Below are 21,898 nucleotides of genomic sequence, written 5' to 3'. Positions count from 1 at the left end.
AATAAGAAAAATCTTCAAAACGGAAATCAATTTCACATGGAAGCAAATTCTTTTCAATGAATTGTTTAAGACAATTAAGCACTTTAAAGTGACCATTCTCTTCGACTTTTCATCATTTGCCCTTAGATGTGGTATCTTAAGTTTATTGGATCATGATATTATTAGCTCTTCTGAGCAGAAGGCTTCAAAGAGCTAATGCTATGGCAATTTGTGCAGTGTCCATCAACTTTTAGGAATATGGGCCATAACTCAAGAACCCCTTGACCAATTTTTGTCAAATTGTCAGAGTATCTCTGGTCAATTGGCTCTCATTTATACTAAAAACAGGGTTGTGACCCTTAAGCAAGGGAAGATAATTGGGAAAATGATATAAAAAGTACAGGTTGCTAAAAAAAAATCTTCTGAAGAAGCAGGGGACAGATTATCACAAAACTTGCATACAAGAATGAGGATATGTTGTAGATTATGTTTTGTCAAAACTTTGATATTTTGCTTCCTATAAGGCAAAGGGTCATCAAGTCTTGTCAATTGATGCATCTTAGGTTACATATCAAGTTGACTCAAAAGTAGGCCACAGTGACCTACGTTTTTGAATATTTTCAGATACCAATTGGCTTAAAATCAGCAAACTTTGTCAGTTGCTTCATCTTGGGTCCTCAAAATGATTCAATTAAGAAGAAGGTCACAGTGATCTACTTTTGGAATTTCAAGGTAATATTTAAATATTTCAATTAATATAATGCTTTGAATCATCAAGCTTTGTCAGTTGATGCATCTTGTGTTCTCAGAGTGTGTTAACCAAAATGAAGGTAACAATGACCTACTTTTAGAATTGCAAGGTTTTATCTAGATAATAGAATACTATGAGGCTTCAAATACAAGTGATAGGTATGTTGTGCAATTTATCAGAAGAGTGATTCAAGGCCCTTGGTCCTCTTTCTTTAATTTGTCATTGTATGAGAAATGTCCAGGAGTAGATTACCTCCAAATTCCTTTGGTGGATATATGTCTAGTGATGTATTGATGTTATACAAGGCAATATTACAGGTGTGTTGAGGGAAGAACATTTTATCGGGCAGTTGATTTTTTAAACGCTTGTACTTATTACAAAGTAAGGCTATATAATTATACAGATATTATACATGTGCACTAAATAAAAAGATTTGAAATAAAAGTGACCTTTTATTATAATTTTTGTATGGTGAATAATAATGAAATATATAAAGAGAAAGGTATGAATTGAACAATTAATAATGTTTCTATTGCCACTCATAACTTTGGCCTCAAGATTTAGCTTGTAAACTCATTATTTTAACGTTTTCTCAAAATGAGCCCCTTAATTTGCCCCGTTTGTACATTTGTTTCTCCAAAAGCATCTTGGAAAGTAATTTTTAGAGTGCTCGTCTCCCCCATTTGAACATTTATAGCCGACAAGCCACCTACACCATTATAAGTGGGCCCTCCACTTATCCGCACAACTACTGTATAAACGGTGTCTTTAACAAGAAGCAATGGTTTTGGAAATATTACTGGAATTTCTTTGTAGTTCTGAGTTTTCTGCTTAGTTTGGCTTTTTCCTAAAAGCTGGCCATTTCCAGTATAAAGATACATGGAAACCAAAAGACCTGCTTCACATACAGTCTCTGTACCGTAAACAAATATTCCTCTTAAATAGAAAGTATCTAAGTTTATAGTGAATGATATCCTGTCCCCATTTAGGGAATTATCAACAACCCATGTAGGATGTAGACTGTGACGTAAAAAGCGATTGATAATTATGTCCTGGTCTGTTATTAGACATCTTATCTTGGAGTGCTGTTCTGGTACTGGTTGTTGTTCAACTGTTGATAAGTACACCATGATCTTCAAAGATAATTCATTGTCAATTATGCCTTTATTAACAATATTTTCCAAAAAAAAGTCCATTGACATCATTCCGAACCTTAGAAAGGGACTTATGTCATGCCAGGTGTGGGGAATGTCTTCTTCTTTAACTTTTTTAGTCCAAAGATTGATGTGATTGAATAGAAGTTCCTCATGTATGCATAGACTGTCTCTTTTAACAATATTCAAGAGTAATTCCAGAGGAATTTCTTGGAATTCTTCAGTAGTTATACTTAATAATACTTCTTCAATGTGTTTGTCTAAAAATTCAAGGCCTTTGTTTTTGATATCCGTTATGCTGTTTTCATGAGAAATAGTTAAAATTTTAAGAACAGTATTTTTTGATATGTTTTGTTCTAAGAATATGCAACATTTTTCCATAAGTTCAGTAACACTATAATAGTCAGCAATCTGGTAAATCTCTTCTACATTATCTAAAGTAATGTGTATTTCAGAAGTGTACAAGAACTCTAACATTTCCTTTGTATGTTGAATAGAATGAACATCACACTGAATTATGTTTGATTCATCACTGGGATGATTCCACTTTCCACAAAGCCGGGCCTCAAACCATTTTGATCCAAGAATTAATACAATTTTATGGGCTTCAATGATGGAATTATCTTGAAGCTTTAACTTTACGTCACAAAGTCTCTGGTCTCTGAAGGCTTGTATTAACTTTCCCCCAAGAACTGACATTTGTGTAGTCTGAAATACGAAATAGCTTCATATATTAGGACAAAATGACTATGCTTAGGTCACAATGGTTAATGGAAAGTCACCATGGCCTCATCTTACAATGTGTATACACCGATTACCCGGTAGATGTTTATAGGAACATACAAACAAAGTAGGATTCATTGCCTGATCTAACAAATGTGTCTGAAAAAAACGTGTACATGAATTACACATAGAAGTGATGTTAAATTCATATGAATGTAAGGTAATTGTACAATAAATTTATCAAAGCTAGTTATCTTTAATCTTTCCTTCACTGTTACTTGAAGTTTTGCCAGTACATATAACAGTAACATATAACTTTAATAGTTTGACCCTCGATCTTCCAACCTCTTAACTTATCCAAAGAGGGGGACCAGTGTATGTTTGATGACGATCAATCAAAAGATTCTCAAGATACTCTTGGCTGTAAGAACCAGGCCGGTTCCTCCCCCCCCCCCCAATAATTTTGTCAATATATAGAATACACTGTACTATAGAAAATATACATGTAGCTACTATATGCTTGTGCCCCCTCAATAATAATGTCCGATGACCTTTTTTTTTTTTTGCTTGTCAAGGAATTTTGGTAGTTGATAGTGCCCCCCAACTGAAAATGTATGGTTGTGCCCCTTCAAAGTGAAATTGCTTCCTACGAGCCTGATACTGATCAGACCAACTGACTGCTTAAAATGGCATGCCCTCTTTTTTCAAGCAACACAAATATACAAGTCTTTCAATGAGGATTCAAACAAACAAATATCATTACATATTTACTTCATATATTTAATTAAACATATATAATGTACAAGTATATACACAGGGCTATTAAAGAATCACGATGAAGACTATAAACTTAAATAACAAAACACATATTAAGTATGAAAGCCCTAGCACCAACTGTTCAAAAGTTATGGCCAAGGTTAAAGTTTGGCAATTTTTTGTAAAAGTGGGTCACACTACAAGGTCAAGGTCATGAGGTCAAATTTGGTGGTACCCAAAGAAAGATTTTGTCACAAGGAATACACCTGTGAAATATGAAATTTTTGATTTTGGGGGCATAAAGAGTCAAATAAATACAATATTGTTCAAATATATATGAAGTAAGAGTGGTTCATTCTAAATTTCCTCATTATACTAAAAGCTTTAATCAATACATTTCAGTGTGTTTTATAGTGGGCCTATAGATAAGGTGTGAAAAGCTTATTTCAACTCTCCCCTCTAAAAAATATTGCTGAGAAATTCAGTGAATTATGCACATTCACTTCTTTTATCCTTGATGGAAATGAAAACAGAGCATCCTTGAAGTACAATAAGTATAACATAATACATCAGGTATCAAAAAAATATTGCTAACATAAAGAGAAAATATCAATGAATGAAATTGATATTCTAAAGTTAAAAAAAAAAGATAAGGGGGCATATATCTGTAGTATTTCTGGATTTTGAACAAAGTATTTCTTCCTGCTATAAGCCAGTACATGTAACTATCTGACAGTAGAAACTATTACATAACTGGAATTTTTACTGCAGTTGTGACATTACATTGTTACATGATCTACCTTCATACATACATTCATACATATAATGATATTTCATATATCAAGTCAATAAAAGAGACATAAACTCGCTTAGAAAAATGTACAGATGGCGAGCACAAGTCATGTCAGTTATGTTGACTGGGAAAGGCAAATTATAATGGCTCAATATAGATGAGGCTACGGAAGCAAAATCCTCGTCAATCTCCTTGAAATTACTTCTGACAAGTCTCTGTAACTCAGTCACAACGTTTCTCTGAACAGGATGTAAGTAGTTTGAAGCACCTGAAAAATGAGTAAAATAATTAAGATTGTTGGAGCTAAAACAGTTGTGAAATATTTTATAACACATGCATATGATACATTTTCAATCATTTTTGTGTGCTTTTGGTACATAAAGACGAGAAACCAATGAATATACAATGAATACCTGTCATGTATGTGCTTCCTTTTCTATAACATTTAGCAGAGAGTAGCATCTGCTAAATCATGTATATAGCTAAATGTTTTCATGTATATATTTAAAATAAGCATTTCCTGGAATGTGCTAAATTAATTCTACACTTACATAATAAACTAGAAGTGTTTGTGAAACACTGATGCCACAGATAATTTTACTGGTTTAGCTAATAATTTACTCATACCAACAACTTCAGGATTTTGAAACAATACTTCTGGAATTCCATGCAGGGTATCTCCCAGCTTCTGTCTTCGTATGGAATGAGTATTCCATTGGTCCATTATACCTTTTAGATCTCTCTTTATCAGTGGAAGATAAACAAATTGTATACAGGATCTAAAAAATGCAGTTGATATATGTAAATATACCGGTATTTAGACTGTTAGTAGTAACAACTTTATTTGCAATTCATTTGTTTGAAATAATAAGGTATGCAAGTGGCCCTGGACAAATCCTCTCATCTGAGTCATGCTGTCACATGAATATTCAAAAAGACTCCCTCCCACACTTGATCAATTTCAGTTATAAGGCTATATACCAAGGTACATGTACATGCTAACGTACATGTAGGTGCACTAAGTCAGAGTGTTATTTTAGAAACTATAGTGTTGTTCTTCTAACATTCCCACAATGTACACTGTAATAAGCGAAAATCAAAATTTCATGTTCCCATTGAATGTAGCTGTTGCAATGGCTCTTCCATTAATTGTTACTTAATACCCAAAGAATAATAGTTTTGAAATATGAGTCATGTTTGCAGGCAAGACTCGGAGTTATAAAATGTAAATATAAGCATTAATTGAATCATTATTTTTTAAAAAATGAAGTCTCGTAAGTCCAACAGTGTGTGCAAACAAATTTTCATAATGTGCTACCACAATTACAAGTTACTCTATTTGTTTACCATGTTTAAACACACTATTGCAGTTAGGAGACTACATCTTTCAAGAAATAATAAATGAATGCTTTAATATAGCAGTTTCTTTTCAAAGCATAAAAAATGCTACCATAATTTCTTTTGTAAGTACAAATGACATAATATTTTCATCCTCCATGTTACAGTCTATATTTTGTTACCATTTACAGAGATATAGACGACACTTTATTATCAATGACAGGGTATCATTCTTATCCAAGACAAAATAAATAGTCATGTACATCTAATATTTCTTTTCAAGGAGGTTCATCTGAACTCCTTTTTCATCTATACATACTTATGTAGAGGATTTCCTATTTCCAGCAGTTCTTCATACACCAATCCCTAATAATAAATTCCCAAGATATATTTTCGTATTTTTTTATATTTACTATGGCCATGCATATTACCATAAACGAAGTACATGCATAGTTAAAGCTGAACACGCTTCGTAAAAAGAATGCGTCCGACATATTCGATTGGACTCGGGCTGTATCTGAGGGCCCCTATATATAGAGCCGCTCACTTGGTCACTGTTCAATGTAATCAATCGTCATCGGTGTAGACGGACGTATGCTATACAGCACTTGGTAGCGACAAAATAACTGTGTGCTTCTTCTAAATAATGCAGGAGAGTAAGATACCAAAGAGATTTACAACAGTTACACAGGTCAGCGCAGTATACAAACAAACACAAATATACGTAACTGCAATAAAATGTAAACAAAGGGAACGCATGATAACCAGCACAAACATGGGTCGCCATTCCACACCGATACCCATGACAATAAAGCAGTCACGTGTAACGAATCCGAAGAGTATACCCTGGTGCTGATATCTAAGATAGTAATATCGAAAATGGCGTATGCCTATTTACGAGTTGTGTTCAGCTTTAACACACTGTAAAATGTAACTTTTGTCAGTAAAATACTTGTTTTCCAAAATAAATTAAGAGAAACATTTTTGTAATATTTCAGATGTGGCAATAACTTACTTTGAAATGATCCATCCAGAAATCTGCTTTCATTAGCCTTAAAATGCCCCAAAATCTTTCAATTCTCTACAATTAATGTTTGTAAAAAACGTTATTAAAACTTGGACATATGATTTTCTTTCCAGAAAATGTTATCTGTGTGTGTTTTGGGTGTGTGGAGCTATTTAAAACATGTACAATGCTAACCTGATTTGCAGTCGAAGTTCCAAAAGACACTGCACTTGGATCTGTCTTAAGAAATGTTTGGAATGTTGCGATGATCCCATTTTCTGTGCCAGGATCAGCTCTTATCTTTTGAGGACAACCTTAAAAGACAAACTATGATGTTATCAATATATGCCTTCCCTTCTAATTCATAACAAGTATTTTGAAATTTTGGTGGCTTAATTTCAGAAATCAATTGACATTTCTTGAAGCACACTTGCAATTGTAACTTGTCATTAAACATAGTACCCGGTGATTCTGTCACTATACCTTTCATAGTATGAACTGCATTCAGGAAGTATTCTGCTACAACCTCCGGTCTTTTATTAGTCACATCTGCTTCCAGCCATATCAACTGTCTGGAAAATCTTTCAAAATAAATTGAAAATACAGAAGTGGTACAATCTTAGAAAGACACTATATTTTTCTCTTATATATATGCAAAATAATTAATTAGATTTTGTAGTTGAAAGTTTTCCATTTATGTGAATGTTGTTGATCCCATCAATAATTTAAAACAACATCTGCAATACAGCAGATTAAACAAATAAATTCAAGTCTTTCTCATGAAAGTAAATATACCAGATTTTTAAAACCCTTAACCTATTAAAAAGTGTGATGGAAGAACATGATGGAAGGATGGAAAGACAGAAGTTGGAAAGAGCAAAGTACGGAAGACAGACATGGCAAATGATAATTATATGTTTTGGCCATATTCATGGTGGGGCATAAAAATGTCAGATATGAAATGCTTCTATTTGAACATGACTAATCATCGGCAGTGGCAGATTTAGAGGGGGCCTGGGCCCCCCTTTTGTGTCAAAATATCCATAAGATTTAAGAAATCATATTTTTTTGGGTGTGGCTGTGGGCCTCTACCCCAACCCCAAACTGGTCAGCACCCCCCTCCTTTTCCAAGATACCTGGATCTGCCACTGATTGGCTCTGCTGCTTTCCTTCAAAAGATTTTTTTATATATATTTACCTACGGTAATATATTTTCCTATGTAAAACTTTGAATGATCCCCTATTGTTGTCCCACTATAACCCTAGAGACAACTAGAGATAACAAGAAGTCTGTGAGCCAGTGCTCACTAATAATACCCCCGCTCTGTTGTGAATACACAAGTTCAGTTATGGACAGACACAGTAATAATCTGGAAATTGACATCGATTTGTACAAAAATGATTCGCAACATAAAGCATGCCTAAACAATGAGTGAGTTAAAATTTCAAGCATCTGCGATGAGTAGTTGCTGAGAAAACTGCGACCAAAATTTCTTATGTATGGTACGGACAGACGCACGGATAAACAAGAAGTTGACATCAGATTCGTATAAAAATGAATCCCACCACATGGCATGCCTAAACAAAGAGTGTGCTAAATTTTCAAGCATCCGCAATTAGTACTTGCTGAGAAAACTGCGACCAAAATTTGTTACGGACAGACAGACAGACGGACAGACACACAAGGGTAAAACAGTACACCCCTCTCCTTTGGAGTGGGGGTATAATAATTGAAATAAAAAATGAATATACACTATGTCAGGAAACTTTTACATCTGGTCCAGTGGTTCTTGAGAGGAAGTTTTTTTTTTAATTCACTATATTTTCAACTGATCCTTGTACAAGAGCATGGTTCATTTGGAAGAAAAAAAAAACCCTCACCCAAGGATGCTTTGTGGCAAGTTTGGTTAAAATTGGTCCAGGGTTCTGAGAAATATGAAATGCTAAATGCATACTGACAGACAAGCAGACAGATGGACAGAATTCAATTAGAAAACCACATTTGAGCTTTTAAAAAAATATTTAAAATTTTGATGGTTTCCTTTTGTATCTAAGTAAAATATTTGATTTCAGAAATTATTATACTTTTATGAGAAATCCATGTAGAACTAACATAAAATCAAACCACGCCAAAAAATCTTTTTAATTGAAAAGAAAATGCTTCAAAAACAATATGTCCACAATTATACAGTCCAAAAGAATATTAAAAGTTTTAGACATGAAACTACGAAAATCACATGAAATTACTTTTTTCTTTTTAAAAAAAATAACTTAACATATTGTATTTGAATACATTGATCATTAGTGTGGAATGTTTAAATTAATCAAACAAAACAACAAATCATACCCATCAATGCAACCATGAATGCTTATACCATATGGCTTTAGTTTGTCATATCCATCTATAAATGCAGTTTCATGTTTGGAATTACAGTTTAATTTCAGCTTGCAGGTGTCTCATAAGAAGTTTAGACATTTGATATATTTGTTTAATTTTAAAGCATTTCAAACCTATTTCAAATATCTTTTCTTGAAATGACTGACATTTAGGACAGATATCTACTATAAAATAAATGATATGTTTGTGAAACACTGATGCCCCAATCTCAACCAAGCCTTGGAGTGTCCATCTCCATCCTTAGAAGCATCATCCATGCTAATTTAGTTAAAGTATGGCTAAAATTCACTCATCTGGAAAATATAGGGCAAATCCAGCATTTGAAGCAGAAAGGGTAGTGTACATCCCAGCATCATCCATGCAAGTTTGATCCAAGTAGGGCTTATAGTAACATGGACATGTATAGGAATGAAGCTGCTTCAAAAACATTAACCTGGTCAATCATCTGAAAAATGTAAGTAAAATCCAGCATCTGAAGCAAGTGTGGTAGTGTCCATCCCTAGATGCATCATTCCTGCAAGTTTGGTCCAGGTAGGGCTTATAGTTTCCAAATGGACTTGCTCCTAACACTTTTACAGGGATGTGACGCTAACACCCACACCAACAGTATAGCATAAGCTCATCTCGACATCATCGGGGTGAGCTAAAAATAAATTACACAACCTACTTTTCATTTTATCAAATTGTAAAAGTTACATAAATAAATAAATAACAGGATTGATTTTGACTCTTCATTCATGAGCCAAAAGAAGGCAATATTACACTTACCCAAATGCCAAACAAAATTTGGACCCTATAAATACACATTGTACAAATATGGTATAAATAATTGTCCCTGACTTTCATATTCTGTACAGCAGGAAATTAGCTCGCGGAAATAATATTTGCTGAAATAAGAACCCCTCAATTTCATATAGTGAATAATTCTTTAAAAAAATGATAAATTGAAATATTACCATTATCTGTGGTTAGATTCTTTAATTCTCTGTGTTTCATTGCAAACATAAAAGCAGTAATTAATATAGCGGAGAAACTGATGTAGACCGTCTTGCTAATAATGAAGGTTTATGGATCAGTTTAATCACTTACATGTAGTTGTTCGTGATTTTGAAGCTTAATTTAATTAATGATTAATTAATAAATATAATTCTATAACTTATATTTAATAGTGCCACCCAAAAGACGTGCAAGGTAATTATCCACGAAACACACAGAGTTAACCTTTACATGTGCTTATTACTTATTCTTATTACCTTTAATTGAGGCACTTATGTAGTAAAAACGAAGGTTACACATTTATTTAGTTATACTAACAGTTCAACATAACTACTAATAGAAGGGAAAGGAAAAAAAACAAGGGAAAAAATTAAAATCATCAGGATGCGTGACAATGCTTTGACTTCAAATTGGTATTAATCTGACATTTCGTTATATGTAATCGGGTTCAGAAACGACATGACATAATACGCAAGGAAAATACTTGCAGTGCTGAATTAATAATATTTCCTTTCTGCAAATTCAAACAACCCCGATTTACTACAAATTTAAAAAATTGCGATTTTAACCTGCTGTACAGTACATGTACAAGGTATATTTCACTTTTTTTCTTGCATAATTATTTTTCAAGCTTTGAAGTGTTGAATTTTGTCACATTTATGAAATTAATACATTAATAAATACTGAGATGATCAATGTTTCATAATTTTTCTTTCAGTCTTCGGTCTATACCTTACTAAAGTATTGCCTTCTTCTCAGTCTTCTCTGCTTCCTTCTCTTTATCCCATCTTCATCCAAAAGACGAACTATATCTCTTGCTATGGACCTGTATCATTAAACATTTATTTCGTTTAATGTATTAAAATTTTACAATTATTGTCTATTTTTGAGGGCAAACATTATGACTTTTGAGCCCAAGAGAACCACTACCAACCAAGGCTCAGCCAGTCTTAACAATGGTTTTTGAAGGGTGAAATTTTTCAATACAACTCTCAACTGAAAGACCAAAATATTTGTTATACCCGGGTATTTTACTGAATGGTTCATGAAATATAATTATACATGCTTATAGATTCCATGCAGTCAGCAATTTTTGGGAACATGACTCATCATTTTTAATGCTAACTGTTGCTACATTCTGTTGCATTGGATGGGCATGGTTTAATCAGTCATTGGAATATAGTGTTTTTTATCAAATGTTTCTCAATGAATCAGATTCAACTAATTTACATGAAAGTATAACATCAAAATATTTGCATGTTTGGATGTATTTAATCATGGATGGAGGAATGGACTGACTTTGATTATATACTTACCTGGTAATATTCAGCTGGTGTTTCATTTTTATAATTCTTCTTAGACTTTCAGCACCTGAACATCCATTCAGTATTTCTCTCTACAGAATATTGTAAATTGCATGTATAAGGTTTGCTCTATACAACTTTATATGTATTCTAATTAATATATGCAAGTTTTAGCATAATTTTCCGAATTTAATAGTACACTTTTTCTCCTTAAATACATGTACATGTGTAATGTATGTAATTTTAAATTTTGGCAACAGTGATGATTTAGAGCTGAAAAGACATCAGGGATATGAATTCCACTAAAATATGTCAAATTCCACACATCTTTCATACATATACATCCAACAAATAAGTTAATCATTGTGTTCAAAACTTTCATTGAAGAATTACCGGGTACTTAATAACAGTTAAAAGAACAGAAATATTTAACCTGCACGTGCACCTTTATATTTATGAATTTTCTAAGAAATAAAATTATTACCTGTGCAATATCAAATATTTCATCAAAAGCAATGTCTGCAAGCCTCCTTTTCAAACCAAGTCTAGGTAGAACTTTCCTTGTTAGGCAATTATAACTGCAAAATATTTTAATCACATAGAAGCATCATCATTGAATGACAATTTATGTATTTGATTAAAAGTCATGATACATAACTAGACTTCCAAAAGTATTTTTTTAAATTTTGTATTATAATACCTTATGTCACAGTTATGGTTTCTCTGGATCAAATAATGGATTAAACGGTAGTTAAAACCCTTATAAAACAATTCTTTTATCTTTTCAAGTATATCTAAAAGAGAAAAAGAAACCTTTTAGCATAAAGTACTGATCATTTTATTATATAATCTACAGTTCAGCTTATGCAAGAACATGATCTAGAGGATTTTCCCGATTTTCCCCAGAATAATGAAGTTTAACTGTATATCAAAACAAAACATTGCAAATGTCCATTATTCATAAGATATACACTGCTGATCAGACTAAAGACAATGCTGAAAAGGAACAGCTTATTCTGATAAAGCAATAGCAGAAAAGTAATTTTGAGCCAGGCTCATTGCTCTACTCTTAGAGCAATAATTGCCTTTTTGTCAGGGTGTTCAACTGGATATGCTGCTTCCTCACTGCCAAATCAAATTTACAAGTTAAAAAAAAGTATGTATATGCTCAGACGCTTTTGAGACAATACAACACTAAAATTAAACAAAGTAAAGTAAACTGATAAATTTTCTTAACAAACAAAATTAATGGTAATGTACTTTGGTTTCTCCCATGTGCCATGATGTACTACAATTTATTAATATGGTTGCATGTATGCAAAAGGTTTTCATCCGGTCCCCCTCAGTGTCTGTAGCACATACTAAAAATAAAGGTAGCATAACCAGGATAACACTAATGCAGGGAGCACGTGACCTGTGGTACACTTTGATGCAGAACTTCCCACTGAGGACTCATCTGAGCATAAACGTTTGTCCTTGCTGCATCAATGTTTATTTTTGTACATGGTGTAAGACCCCAGAACGATCCATGTGATAAATTCAATGTTCACTATTCTGTAAACAGGTCTGGGCGGCCTCCGTTTTTGGAGGATAGCTAAATTCAATATGGCGGCCAAAATTTTTACCATATATGGAAACCGCGTTGCATTGTGGGATAGTTTATCCTCTGATTTCAGAGGATAACACAGGTAATTTTCAAACACCTCGTGCCTACCTTTAATCAAAAAGTGCAAGCACCAGAGTACATGCAAATAAAAGTTCTAACATTGAACTATCGACTGTATGTGGCGATTTGAGATGCTATGTCTAGATATTTTGCAATATATTTTCAAAGTTAGCACTTTTTGTGCTCCATTATTACTGACTATTTCTTGTTATATTGTTTTATTTTTTATGATTTTTCCCTATTTAGACAAATAAAAAAGGACTTTAATTTTTTTTTATATTTTCTTTTAATTGAAAAAAAAAAAAAAAAAAAAAGGAAACACAAAATGAAACACATTTTAAGTGTATTTAAAATGCAGAATATACTCTGCCTTATAATTTAAGCAAATAAAAGTATAAATGGATTGAATGAATAATTATAAAAATAAATAAATAATTTGAATAGCATAAGTAAATAAAATAAATAATTTGACATGTTTACTAAGAAATTAACATATATTCATAGTCATGTGTATACATAAACAAATAAAATATTACAAAGTGATGTGCTAAAGAATTATTAAATGAAAGAAATAATAAATGATTAAACTTAATTTTTCAAAAAAAAAAATTGTTTATCAAAATTTCTAAACTGCTTATCACATAATTACGGTACTGGAAAATCAGCGTGGTTATAATTAACCTCAGTCACAAGCAGGTATACCGAAAACTGATTGACGGCAATTACAAAAATATAGTTATATTGATTTAATATCTGGAATTATCCATCATCATATGAAATTGTACCTTTTATTTATTTTGATTTCGAAATCAGCGTATGGTTCATAAATGCAAGAGTTGCTGTTATTTGTTTGTTAAAGAGTTAACTGCCCTTAGTTTTGAAAATTCCGGTAGGTGGCAAGACCGCTATCCTCTGTTTTCAGAGGATAAAATCTATCCTCCAAAAACAGAGGCCGCCTAGACCTGGTAAATGAGCTCTGCTCTCTATACTTCTGAGTACTTTGATTTTAAATATCACTTACCTTGCCCAATCATCTTCACTTCAGCTTATAATCTTTGTAAAACTACAAATAAGGAATGCAATACATATAACACCCAGTTCACTTCAACAATATATAACTAAATATACGTTTACAATGTTAATGATAAGAAACTCCTTATACCATATGCTTTACTCTCAGGGTCATTCAGGGTTGCAAATAATTATTAGCCCACTTTCAAAATTTAAGTGTTTTGTCTGAAGGTAAGGGTTGATATTTTCATAGAAAATTCACTAGCACAAGGGTTACTGATCATTAAAAATTTCTAGCCCAAACCTCAAACTAACTAGCCCAAACCTCAAACTAACTAGCCCAACAATTTTTTAATGCAAAATAAATTAAAACACAACAAAAGTAAAAGTTTCAAATGCTTTGGTAACAGAAACAAATTAAACTAGTTTTCAGTCAAAAGAAACCAGTTTACATACATAGAAAACAGAAATAAAGTCACAAGAATATTTTCTGGTCTGCTAGTCTGGCAGACTATATTTACATTTAAATTAGCTAGCCCTTGAAGTCTTAAAACAATTAGCCCCAGACTTTGGCTACCAATTTCAACCCCTGCTGAAGGCTTCAAACTCTTCAGGATGTTATTGCCCACATAGCAAGTAAAAATCTTATTGGAACTTCAAAACATACTGAATCGTGTCATCATTACAAATATCTTAGATTACAAAAACCAAGTGGAAATTTCAAACAAGAGGTATCTAACACCACAGAAAAACAATAGGGCATAGCTTTTTGGATTATGATAAAAGAGGATCCAAAACTTTTTCTAATCGAAATTGTGGAAATTAATTAAAAATGGAATTTGATTTGAAGTAAAGCATTATGCATAAGGAGTTTGTTTCTCTTTTCTTTATAATTGTTTTCAACCTTTTAGTTACATTAACAGTCTGGTCGAACCCCCGAACGGGGGTATACCCCCAAACGAGGGTTTTCCGTCCCGTCATGCAATGCGCAAGAACAGTAACTCTTGCCGTATCCAATATAAACAAACTTGCCTATATCATCTATCTTAGGAAAAAGATCGATAATATTGTTATTTCTGCTATGAACTTGGTAAAATGTCAACAGAAAAAAATTAACGGGTTAAGTTTTCCATAGTCCATAATTTATACTGTAGGAATAACGAAATATTTTCCGTCATTTCATGAAATTATTTATTATTTTGTAGGACGTCGCATTTAAGATTATGGAATTTAAAACACAAGGAAAAATATTCTTAGAATGAGGAAAATATTAATTTAGAATCTAGATTTAAATAAAATAAAATATAATCGTGTTTTTCCCCAAACAATCATTTATTTAAAAAAAACTACAACAAATTGCCAAACATTTTATTTAATCCTTATAAGATATAAAAGACAATAAATACGACAGATTTCATTTGAATTTTATTTTTATATGTATTTTTGTTACACTTCCTAGGCATGATTACCGATAATAAAAGACCGTCGATTGCTAGTCAGAGGAAACGCGGACTGAAACCCACGATCATAAATAAATCGATATTAGCACCATTTTTTCTTACATTTTATTATGAAAATAAAAGATATAAGGTAGAATAATACATTTTTTTTTATAATTTCAATTTAATATTAGTTGCTTATATCTGTTTATCGAATACTTTATCTTAAATACCTGCATGTCAAGGAGCAAAAGATCGCCAACTTTGCCGGTGAATAAATCCCGATTTGTACAATAAAGTTGTATTTTTGTAAAATACAAACTCTAAAAACACCTTTAATCTATCATTTCCGAGCGGTTTTACATTTGCCAAATAATTTGTTACTTTGCACCGGCGATTTTTGTAAACCCCTACTTTTTGCGTGAAATATGCACATTTTTAAGCATCTGCGCATGCTCGTACTCCCGTTTGGGGGTATGGATTTCCCATTTCCGTTTACCCCCGTTCGGGGGTTCGACCAGACTGATTAATGTGGGCCCCAAAGCAACAATACAGGCTAGTAAAACTTGTGAAGTTAGGATCCTACATGACTTCTATACTTTCAGACAAGCAATATCAGTCTTAAAAGACAAGTGTAAAAAGTCATACCTTGTGGGCAATGACACCTTTGTGAGGAGCAACCGTGAGAGAATTAAATCACCCGCATGAAAGAAATTCACGCGCACATGTCTGAATTTCAAAAGTGCGAAGGAAAAATTCGCGAAAAAGAATAAATATACACATGCAACTTATTTGGAACTCACCAGGATTTTGACAAAAAGGTTGCATAATGTGTGATAAAAAATTTATCAAATCATATTCCCTCTTGCATAGTCAGCTTAAGAGTTACACAGAGCTCATTTTGTTATATTCCGAATACATACAAAACCTAGTCTTTAAATAATGAACTTGTACTAAATAACTAACTACTTAACATGCTAAACTAGGCTAGGGTTTCATTCCCTGACGAGAAAATTCGAACTAGGGGCCGTTGCAGAAGAAAGTTAGGTTTGAAAGTTCTATACCAGTATACCTTAACATTTAAGTTTGAAAGTTCTGTACTTTAACATTTAAGCTTAAAACATTGCTGGTGTGGTATTTACTTCTTACCGTGTTTGTCCTTGCTTGTAACTTTTGTTGTCGAAGTCTGAGATCATGAGACTGTCACTTCAACAGTAAAATCAACTGAACCCACATGTAAGGATCTCTCTCAAATAGACGCTTTGTATCCGTCACGCTAGAAATAATATTTCTTCACGCTCAAGATAATATTTCCTTCACGCTTCAAATAATGTGTGCAAATCTCTCTCACATTAACGCTTGTATCCGTCACGCTAGAAATAATATTTCTCCACGCTCAAGATAATATTTCCTTCACGCTTCAAATAATGTGTAGTCTGTCACAATAATAATCGTGTCTCCCAGCGTTTCAACATAATTATTGTTTCAACAAGGGGGAGTTTTCGTTCCTGTCACTAGAAAAGAAGTTATCTTTCCTGATGAGAAATAAAAATAAAGTTTCTACGAACATATTAAGGCGCACATTATTATTGTTGCAAATATGTTGTGGTTTTTTTTTTTTTTTTTTTTTTTTTTTTTTTTTTTTAACGTGCATACATTTTTATTTCCATGAATATGGCTTTTTTTTTTTTTTTTTTTTTTTTTTTAAATAATTTTCAAACAGTAGTTGTTACAAGTATGCATTCTTATAAATCGTTGAAGTAAACGTAATACAGCTGTAATATGAATCTATAATCTTGGTGCTTATGGAAAGCCGTAGGGTACCCCCACATTATTATTATTTTTTCCTATATAACTATACCAAAAATAATGATCTCATACAAAAATAAAAATCTTGCTTTTTTACAACATTATTATTTTTCTGCAACAATAATAATTTGGGTACCTGCACATTATTATTATTCCTATATTTTTATAATTGTACCACAAATTAATAAAAAAAAAAAAATAATAATAATAAAAAAAAAATAAAAAAAAAATAAAATAAAAAAAAATCTATCCTTTTTTTTTTTTTTTTTTTTTTTTTTTTTTTTAACAACATTATTATATTTCCCCGCAAATATTACAATTATCACGTTTCCATACTATACTACCATACTATGTGTACAAATTATCTTTATTTAGCCCAACAATAAATAATAATTTTATCCTCTGATGTTTTACAACTATAATCTTGCCAACAGCAATAATTATAATCGGTCGATGTGTGTACATTGTTTTTATTTACACCAAGATTATATCATATTACGTTTACTTCAACGATTTATAAGAATGCATACTAGTAACAACTACTGATTGAAAATTTAAAAAAAAAAACACTTTCATAGAAATAAATATGTATGCAAAAAAAAAAAAAAAATAAATAAATAAAAAAAAACAAAAAAAAACAAAAAGACAAAAAAAAAAAAACCACCACATTAATTTTGCAACAATAATAATGTGGGACTTGTTCGTAGAAAACAACTTTATTTTTCATCGGGAAAGATAACTTCTTTTCTAGTGACAGGAACGAAAACTCTGTCCCTTGTTGAAACATTATTATTGTGACAGACTGTACACATTATTTGAAGCGTGAAATTATATTATCTTGAGCGTGGAGAAGTATTATTTCTAGCGTGACGGATACAAGCGTTAATGTGAGAGAGATTTGCACACATTATTTGAAGCGTGAAGGAAATATTATCTTGAGCGTGGAGAAATATTATTTCTAGCGTGACGGATACAAAGCGCCTATGTGAGAGAGATCTTTACATGTGTGTTCACCGTTCACTCAGTTCAGTCGAAGTGACAGTCTGAAGACGTCTTCGACAACAAAAGTTACAAGGTAGGACAGACACGGTAAGAAGTAAAAACCACGCCAGTAATGTTTTAAGCTTAAATGTTAAAGTACAGAACTTTCAAACCTTAATGTTAAGATATAGAACTTTCAAACCTAACTTTCGAATTTTCTCGTCAGGGATTGAGTATAGAATAAAACATAAATTGTCTTCTATATATATGCACACGCCAGGAGTATTAGAAATCGCATCATAAAATATGTATTTTTTTTTACAGATATGTTTTGTGTAGAGTGTGGTCACAAGTTTGACCACAACAATCCCAAATTTTGTGGGAATTGTGGGATAAGAATAGGTATGTGAAGTTATAATTACATTGTAATATATATATATATATATATATATATATAGAGAGAGAGAGAGAGAGAGAGAGAGATGTCATGAACTGAATATAAAACAAAAAGTTGAAGCAGAGAAGAACAGAAATATGTTCAAAAGAAGTTTAACATTCTGATGTATTATAGTTTCGGATTTTTTTTATCGGTAAACATGGTAAATACTAAATAAGAACTGAAAATGAAGACAGGCAGTCCTGAATCTGCAGTGAATTATTTGCTGAAATCAAACTAGAATGAACTATTTTACAAACCAGATCTGGAAATTTAGGGTTCTTCATCAAAAATCAGGTGAAAAGCATGACTCGCCATGCTATAAAAAATAATTGGGTTATGGGTAAAAAAAAATCTGGTTTAACACAACAGAATTGGGGGAGTTGGCAACTCTCCCCCCTCCCCCCATTACTACGTACATGTATCTGTTTTTAGGAACATTTGTAACCATTTTCATTACTATTAGAATATTACTAGTTATTTATGCATTTATCTATTTTATAGGTAGCAAGGACACTGGAGATGTTGAAAAAGAACCATCCATTGGTAAATTTATTGATTGCGGAAGTTCTAGATTTGAAGCAAATTCCTTTTGCCTTAAATTACAATTAATCAATTACAGGTAAACTTTGCTATCTCGACATCAGCAGAACTATCGGAAAATGTTGAGGTATCAGAGTTGAGACTTCATGTCCAAGACGCCCAAGATTTCACTGCATAGCAAAACAGACAGGTTTATTACGTACATGACTTCAATATACGGTAGTTCATCTTATTTCAGGAATCCCTCTATTTTTATTACCAAATCTAAGGAATTATAATAAAAATAATGTTTATAAAATAAGTTCTTTCTCTATATCGAAATCTTTCTAAATTTACAAAGTTTTCCAAAATTCCACCATTCCGTGTACGTGTAACTTGTTTTTTTGGTCAGAACAGGATATGAAATGTGCTCTATAAACTTCGAACCGTATAAAGTCGACATCCGAGAAACAGAAAAAAAATTAGATGCATTATTTTTTTTTTTTTCTCATTTCAAAAAGAAAGCTCATAAAAACAAAATGTGATGTTACTTGTGCATGAATTAAGGCTGATTCAGTTAATCATGTCATTAATTTGATTATTCAAGTTCCTGTTGAATGAATTTTAAAAACAAAATATCTTTTAAAACATCATTTAATTCCTTAGTTAGAATTAAATTTAATGCATTTATTATTCATTGTAATGCACTAAGCTTTTTCAAATTATAAAAGTTGTGCTTTATGTTGATATTAATAAACGTCGGTACATTTAACGAAAATTGTATAGATTTATCAATGATATTGCCCAAGCTGAACATTTAATTGAGCAATGAAAGTCTCGAAGAAGACCGAAGGGCTTGGGATTCTTCTACAAACACAGTCTGACTATAGAATGAATTCAGCAGTGTGTAGTCAAAACATGGGTGTGAAAGGTGTGAATTTCTTATGATGTCGAGATACACAGAGTCATCCATGCCTGACGAGTGACCATTTGACAAACAGTTAGGTTTAATAGAGCAGAAAATTGCCGATGTCGACATATACCAGGTAAATGTTGCTCTTGGGACTGTGAATATACCTGAATATACATCGAGATAAACAGGGTTGTCGACATTACAGAGGTAGACATATCAGAGTGTTTGCAAATGAAGTATATAGTAAATACTGCCGGGAGCACGGACGGACGTCAACATATCCCAGGTTGTCGATGTATCCGCGATGTCGAGATACGGAAGTTTACCTGTATTTAATGAATATTCAGTTGAACTTTGATATCTTGAACACTGATCATATGGTGATATTTTCAGATGCCATGGACATGTCAAAGTGATTTGGAAGTTGCAACCACTTATTCTTTAAGTATGTTATCCCTGATATCTCAAATCCTTGGATATCTCAAAGTTCAGTCCCATCAAGTTCAAGATAACAAGGTTTAACTGTATTTATGAAAATTCACAGGTAGTCACAGTGAGGTGCTTTCTGACACTGATGACATGGAAATTTTGCTATAATTACATGTATACTACATTCATTTGGCATGAAAATACAATAGAATAATGTATTTCTCTAAATTTTCAGGTTGTGAGGTGCTCCCAGATATGGCAGACATAAAAGGTGTTGAACAAAAGTTATCCAAAGGTAAATTTACTAATGATTGTATAGTATATTCTACAACTTATAAAAAGCATTGATGATTTCCTGTAGGAAACACCTTAATACAGTAACAAATTTTCCAAGGCAGACCTCAAAATATTTATATCTATCATATGTACACACGCATGTCACTATAATAAATGATTAACTTGCTTACTTACAATAGTCATTATGAAATTTATTTTTTATGTGCTTCTCTTTATATGACATGTTGTGTGAAAATGAAGCAAAGTGCTTCCAGATTTGGTAGGAGACTTAGAATCTGATTAATGAATATCATCAATTTAAAAGAAATCTGAAATATCTGTGCTTGCTTGTCGACAAGTGAGCTTTGGTAGTCGGGACAAGGAAAGTCATCATGGTGATGAGTGGTTATGATTCAAACTTGTCCTCTTGAGCAAGCGGTCATGGAAATTGTTAACACCCTGTAATTTAGTAGATAAATTTTTGTCTTGAGCTTAAAACAAACATGATCATAGGGCCAAGGATTTCCCCAAATAGTACATCCTTGAGACAATGATTTTGCTAGGATAAAGTAAAATGATAAGTATGAATTTGTGTCTCAATACAAGTTTTTGATAATGTGTGTTATGTTTCTATTGTTAGTGTGAAGTCATTTTAAAGTAAATCTTTTAAGGTTGCAAAGAAAGTCTAGAGTTCCTAAAAAAGAAGTATGGCCCTCAAAGCCTGAAGCATAAACCAAAACCAAAACCAGATAGGAGCATTTCAAAAGTGAGAGACTATGGATTGAGTTTATGTTACAGTTACTTGTTGTCATAATAACAGTGTGAAACATAAATTGACACAAAGTAAATGGTCATTCCTCACATACAATGTACATGTTTTTGCATACATATACATGTCAACAAGAGTTGTTAATGAAGAATTGTATAAGCTGAAAGACATTAAAAATATTTTAATTTTTTCTTATATTCAGAAATTCACTAACATGCATGTATGGTACATGTATATACATGTGTTTGCTTAACATTGCAGGAACTGATTGTTCATATAATGGATGGTAAAAATAGGGCCTTGAAGAGAGCCTTCCCAACGGATGATGGACTTAGTGGCTGTCTGAAAATCCTAACCAGCTACAGCGATAATGCGGAAAATTGGATGTCCAAAATTAGTGACATGTTCAGAGGGAAGATTATTTTCCTTCCCTACATAATGGGAAAATG

The sequence above is a fragment of the Saccostrea echinata genome, unplaced genomic scaffold (genome assembly GCF_033153115.1).
Source record: "Saccostrea echinata isolate AGI-Se365-2 ecotype Australia unplaced genomic scaffold, CSIRO_AGI_Sech_v1 ptg000043l, whole genome shotgun sequence".
Classification (NCBI taxonomy): Eukaryota; Metazoa; Mollusca; class Bivalvia; order Ostreida; family Ostreidae; genus Saccostrea; species Saccostrea echinata.
Note: the sequence above shows the minus strand (reverse complement) of the source record.